A 6,295-nucleotide genomic window follows, 5' to 3' on the forward strand; every position below is an offset into this window, starting at 1 on the left:
ATCATTGCTCCCCTCCCCTGCCCACACAGCTTAGACCCCTGTTCTGTGGGTGGGTCCTAAGTGGGCTTATGGAAGGGATGGGGTAGTGCAGTTCACACTGCGGTTATCAGTCGGCTACATGGCCCATCTCAGCCTCCCCCACTAGGCCTAGTACCCACAGCCTGTTTATGCCAGGCTGTCTCTACTTCCTGAAAAGTGGAGGGGCGGTTCTGGGAGGAGACCTCCAGGTGGGCACTGGCGTTTGGGTGCATAAAAAGAATTTCTTGAAGGTGATGGGCCTGTGCTGGTAGGTGTCTAGTGAGATGAAGTCCATACCTCACACTGGCCCTGCCAGCTGGTGAAGTAGGCCAGTGTACAGGAAGGCTTACCTAAAGCATGGGGCTTAGGTAAACAAGATCCACTGGGAAGCAGGGCCCAGGAAGCATAGGGCTCAGGAGAAATGGGAGCTCCGAGCTTCGCTAGCCGTGGGCTGTCTGCCAGGCAGGAGTTAGGGAAACAGGATTTCCTCACACTCACACATCTGTCTTGTTCAGGAACACCTCAGACTTTTCAAGTGCTTATGGGTTAGGGACACAGAAGACCCTTAGAGAATAGAGGACTGGCTGGTACCATGTGCAGGAGTGAAGGACGAGAAAAGGGTGGGGGTAGGCAGGGGTCAAAGGTGTTATCTCCCTATGGGCTATGGAGGCTGTGTGGCCTGTTACAGTTCCCAGAGGCTGGGCCCAGAATTGGTGCCCCAGCCAGTGAGCTGAGGTTTCCCTGGCCTGAGAGGCAAAGTAGGAGAGAGGGGGTGAGCATGTTAAGAATTGGGAATGCAGGCTCCGTGGACTATCAAGAGCACTTGATAGTCTTGCAGAGGAGCAGAACTCAGTTTCCAGCACCCATGTTGGGTAGTTCATAAATGCCCGTGATTAAAGCACCTGGGGATCTGGCACCTTCTGGCTTCCACAGATACCCACACGTACACATATATATGTGGTATATATTCACAGACACACACATACACACAAATAAAAATTAATTTAGGAGTTTGGAGAGATGGCTTGTCAGTTTTCACTTCCTGATCTTCCAGAGGACCTGAATCTTAGCTCTCAAGTCACACAGCCACCTGTGACTCTAGCTCTAAAGGGTCCTATGTCCTCTCCTGGCCTCTTCAGACACACACACAGACACATAGTCACACACACACACACAAATTAAAAATAAATCTTAAGCCGGGCGGTGGTGGCGCACGCCTTTAATCCCAGCACTCGGGAGGCAGAGGCAGGCGGATTTCTGAGTTCGAGGCCAGCCTGGTCTACAGAGTGAGTTCCAGGACAGCCAGGACTATACAGAGAAACCCTGTCTCAAAAAACAAACAAACAAAAAAAAAACAACAAAAAAAAAATAAATAAATCTTAAGAAACAAACCTAAAATACTGGATTCTTGGCGCAGGCCTGAAATCCCTGCTATTGGGGTGCTGAAGTGGAAGCACAAGTTCAAGCACACCAGGTTTACAAAAGGAGTCAGTGCTGTCCCGGACCACTTAATGAATATCCTGCCTCAAAAAGTAAACTGGCGCAGTGGTATACACTTTCAATCCCAGCACTCCAGAGGCAGTGGCAGATGCAGGTGGGTCTCTGAGTCAAGGCCAGCCTGGTCTACATAACAAGTTTAGGCCACCCAGAGTACATAACGAGACCCTATTGCAAAATAGCAAACAAAAGTAGGAGGGGGCTTGGGAGCACAGCTCAGAGGTGGAGCACAGCTCAGAAGTGGAGCACTTGCCTAGCATGCCTGAGGTCCCAGGTTCAATCTACAATAAAAACAAGTGTGGTAGGCACCAGAGGAGCGACTCCTGAAGTTGTTCTCTTGCCTGCACACATACAACAGGACCCTGAATTCCAGAAGAGATTTCAGAGCCTGGACCCCTGGGACCCAGTGAAGTTCACTTAATTCCTGCCCTAAAGACAGGACAGATTTGGATGAAGTGCTTTAAGCTTCTGAATTTGTGACAATCCTAAAGTGTAACCCCACCATTTTAATTTTGAAACCTCCAGAACAGTTGTAAGAACGGTGTGCACCCCACTTCCTCCCTCTGCACAAGCTCATGGTTTGGAACACTGTTTTTGTTTTTTCAAGACAAGGTTTCTCTATGTGGCCCTGGCTGTCCTGGAAGTTGGTCGGGCTGGTCTTGAACTCAAGAAATCTTCCTGCCTCTGCCTTCCCAGTGCTGCGGTTAAAGGTGTGTGTCACCACACCTATCCTATGGCTGTTGACACCCTTCTTGTGCTAACCCATCAGAAATAGGTAGCAGCTCAGTACTGGCAGCCACACCACCCTCAAGCTGCTTCCACCCTGCTCCCCCACCACAGCATGCTGTCATCCTAGACTCTGAGGCGTTTCCTACATAGTTTTTAAAAAAGCACTGGAGTTGTAAGGGCACCACCATCTCCAGTTCAAGCTGAGTAGGCTGAGGAGCTGAGCAGGGCTGGAAGGAACAGAGACATCTGGGTGGCCATGGACCAGAAGCTTCTGCTGTAAGAGCAGCCACAGGCTATAGGCTGGAGGCCAATTAGGGCACCCATGTGTGCAGCCTGCAGGGCTAGAGCCGGCCGGCACTGTTGCCCTTATCCTTACTGTGTCACAAGATATCCATCAACAGGCCAGCCAACAGCAAACCAGCTGAGCAAGTTACCCAGTGCCCACCAAGTCCATGGCCATTGGTGATGGCCTGGTCTGCAGTTGGGACTAGAAAGGACTCACTTTCTGAAGTTTCCAATCTGGTGATGGTGAATTACCATTGTGACTAAATAAGGTTCATACCATGCCAAGTTAAAAGGGGAAGAAAAACTAGGTGTCCTAATTTGCTTTCTATTGCTGTGATAAACACCACAACCAAACATAGCTCAGGAGAAAAAAAGGTGTATTTTGTTTGACGATTCATCACTGAGGGAACTCAAGGCAGAAACTTGTAGGCAGGAACTGAAGCAGAGGCCATGGAGAAACACTGCACTTCCTTTCAGCCCGCTTTCTAATACAATATAAAAGCACTTGCCCAGGGGCAAGCACCCACAGTGGGTGGCATGCCCTCTCCTGTCAATCATTAATGAAGAAAATGCCCCACAGTCATGCCTACAAGCCAATCTAATAGAGATATTTTCTGAATGAGGGTCCCTCTTCCCAGGTGACTGTAGCTTCTGTCAAGTTAACGAAGAACTAACCATCACATTAGGTTTGGTAGGGATACCTGTAACACTAGCACTCACAAGCAACAGTAGGAGAGTCAGGAGTTCAAGACCAACACGGACTGCATAAGACCCTGTCTAAAATCAAAACCCAGAAAAGCAAGAAAAAAGAAAAGAAAAAAAAAATCTCCCTCTAGGGCCAGTTAGAGTAGCTGCCTCTCTCTCTTTATGCCACCAGTGTCTCTGGCAGAGATTGATTTTTTTCCTCAACCAGGACAGGTTTGACAAGTGCAGGGGTTTGAGTGTGTCTGATTATTTCATGGGTCAGATACAGTTTGACATCTTTCAGGAAGAATACTGTGCGCTATGATATGCCAATGCCAGGAGTCCTGGTGAGTGTCACTTGGTCCTGGAGTTTGGGAGACCCTTTCCCTTTTAGGACTGAGACAGTGAGGCAGTAAGCCATTGCCCAGGACTGGTAATTACCTCATTTTTGTGTGCATCAGTTGGCATTCTCATGGAATCCTCCTCTATTTTTTTTTTAAAAATGTCATTGTGGGCCGGGCGGTGGTGGCGCACGCCTTTAATCCCAGCACTTGGGAGGCAGAGGCAGGTGGATTTCTGAGTTTGAGAGTTCGAGGCTAACCTGGTCTACAGAGTGAGTTCCAGGACAGCCAGGGCTACACAGAGAAACCCTGTCTCGAAAAACCAAACCAAAAAAAAAAAAAATGTCATTGTGGACCTATGCACTTAAATTTTTTCCTTATTTTTTGGTTGTGTGGGGGGGGGGGGGGGGGCGTGTGAATGTGTGCTTAGGCCTGCACATTCCAGGTTTTAGAGCTGTTTGTACGTCAACCATCAGCTCCAGGGGTCAGAGGCAGGTTTTAGGCTTGTGTTTGAACAGCCAGTGCTTTTGACCACTAAGCTGTCTCTTGCTGGCCATTGATTTTTATTGTTGTTGTTTGTTTTTGAGACACGATCTTTGTATACAACTCAGGCTGCCTGTTTCCTAAATGCTGGGATTATAGACATAAACCAGCATGCCTTCCTTGGCTTAGCCTGTGTTCCTTTGCCATGCCCTGACAGTTTCTGAGCTGTCCCTGCTTTCTGAACATTTCACAGACCAGACCTTCCTTCCTTCCCCTCTGTGGTTTCTCTAATAACCCAGTGGGCTAGGGGCCCATGAACCACCGGTAAGTTGATTCTTCTTAGTTGTGGAGGCTAGGTGTCTAAGACCAGAGTTCTCTATGTGGAACCCTGATGGGTCTCCTTTATAAGATTACAGATTCTACTTATGAGGGCCCTGCCCTTACACTCATATCAGCTCTGATAAGCCCCACCTCCTAATCCTTTACCCTGACTGTGAAGGTTTCAACACATGAATCCGGGGAGATGTGACAGTTCATGGTAGAACCTTGTGGGCAGATAGAGAACCTGCTACTGCTATGGGAATGTCACCACACCTACCCCAGCCCCCCTCTCCCTATTCCCTCACCAGTTTGTGTCTCTTCATTACGGAGCTGTTAGAGGAGAGGCACAGTGACATGCATCTGCAATCACAGCGCTTGAGAAGTGGAGGTAGAAGGATCAGGAGTTCAAGGCCAGCTTGGGCTACAGGAGACTATATCTTAAAAACAAACAAACAAACAAACAAAACCCAAAAATGTTGCAACTTTGTACAGGAACAGGACTTCTATAAGAGACACTCTTGACTGTGTCAGGAGTGAAATGTACAAGGAAGAAGACATGAGCCAGTCTGTCAGCTCCCAGAGGATGCTCTGTGTGTATTAGAGATTTCAGGATGAGGTCCAATGGCCTGGTAAGTCATGGGTTCAGCTAAAGCAGGTGGCATTAAGTTTTTTGGAGGGTGGGGTACTGGTGGACCTCACACAATAGGGAATTGTTTTACCTCTGGGCTAGCTCTATCCAACCTATACTTTGTTAGAGACAGAGCCTCACTGAGTCACCCAGGCAGGCCTTGAAGTTATGATCCTCCTGCCTCAGCCTCTTAAGTAGTTGGGATGGCAGGCCTGCATCACCAGGCCTGGCTCTCTTCTCGTTCTTTTAGAATATTTACCACGATTGGAAGTGGTGGCACACTTCTTTGTTCCCAGCACTCAGGAGGCAGAGGTACTCTGAGAACTCCAGGCCAGCCTGGTCTACAGAGCGAGTTTCAGGACAGCCAGGGCTACATAGAGAAAAACAAAACAGAACAATTCACAGTGCATATGGTGTGTGTGGACAGAACAACAGTTGGGCTCTGTCCCTCCTGTCGGAAGGCACCGAATGAGGCCTTGTGCGCACGACGGGCTCATCATCCCAGTGCTCACGACGCTTTCTCCAGGTCTGTTTCCAGTTTGTATTGGTTTGCTGTGGTTACCACACAGAGAGAAGAGAGACTGGGTTAGGGCAGGCGGGCTTCACTAAAAGCCTAAGGAAAAATGTGCCCCAGGCCCTTCCCCACTAGTAGGCTTTGCTGTATACCCTGACAATCTGTGGAGCACAGACGTATCATGCTGCCCCCTCTGCCATAATAATCACAGGATATTCTATGCACACATCTCTGGGTTCAAACCTCCCCTAACCCTTTTATGATGCTGAAGATCAAACATATGGTATGCTGGGCAAACTCTCTACCACTGAAAAATACCCTAGCCACAAAACTCCCCTTTTGAAAGGACATAGTCATATTGAATTAGAGTATACTGGATGGTCTCATTTTTAATTTGATTGCTTCTTTAAGGCAACACAACAAACCTATAATGCCAGACTGTTGGCATACACACGTGGACCCACCTCTTGTCCCTTTCTCTGTAGTGATACCCTGGGGGACACAGTTCAGTGGTGCAGTGGTGACCCTGGATTTTGGGAGGCAAACTATAGCTGACTCCAGGATGCCGTAAGCATGGAGTGGAGACCGATGGCTCCTACTACACACAGACTGACACAGGACATGTCCACAGCTCCCTTGAGGCAGTGAAGAGCCAGCCGGCATCACTGTGGTTTGTTCCTTGAGATGTGTTTTCTTTCTTTCCCTCCAAGCCACTGCTCATGTTGTCTGTCGACTTCATCCCTTCCTTGTGGATTTGTAAGGGCATCTTTGCAAAAATATATAAATACGGCATGT

The sequence above is a fragment of the Grammomys surdaster genome, unplaced genomic scaffold, assembly GCF_004785775.1.
Source record: "Grammomys surdaster isolate TR1022 unplaced genomic scaffold, NIH_TR_1.0 219, whole genome shotgun sequence".
Lineage (NCBI taxonomy): Eukaryota > Metazoa > Chordata > Mammalia > Rodentia > Muridae > Grammomys > Grammomys surdaster.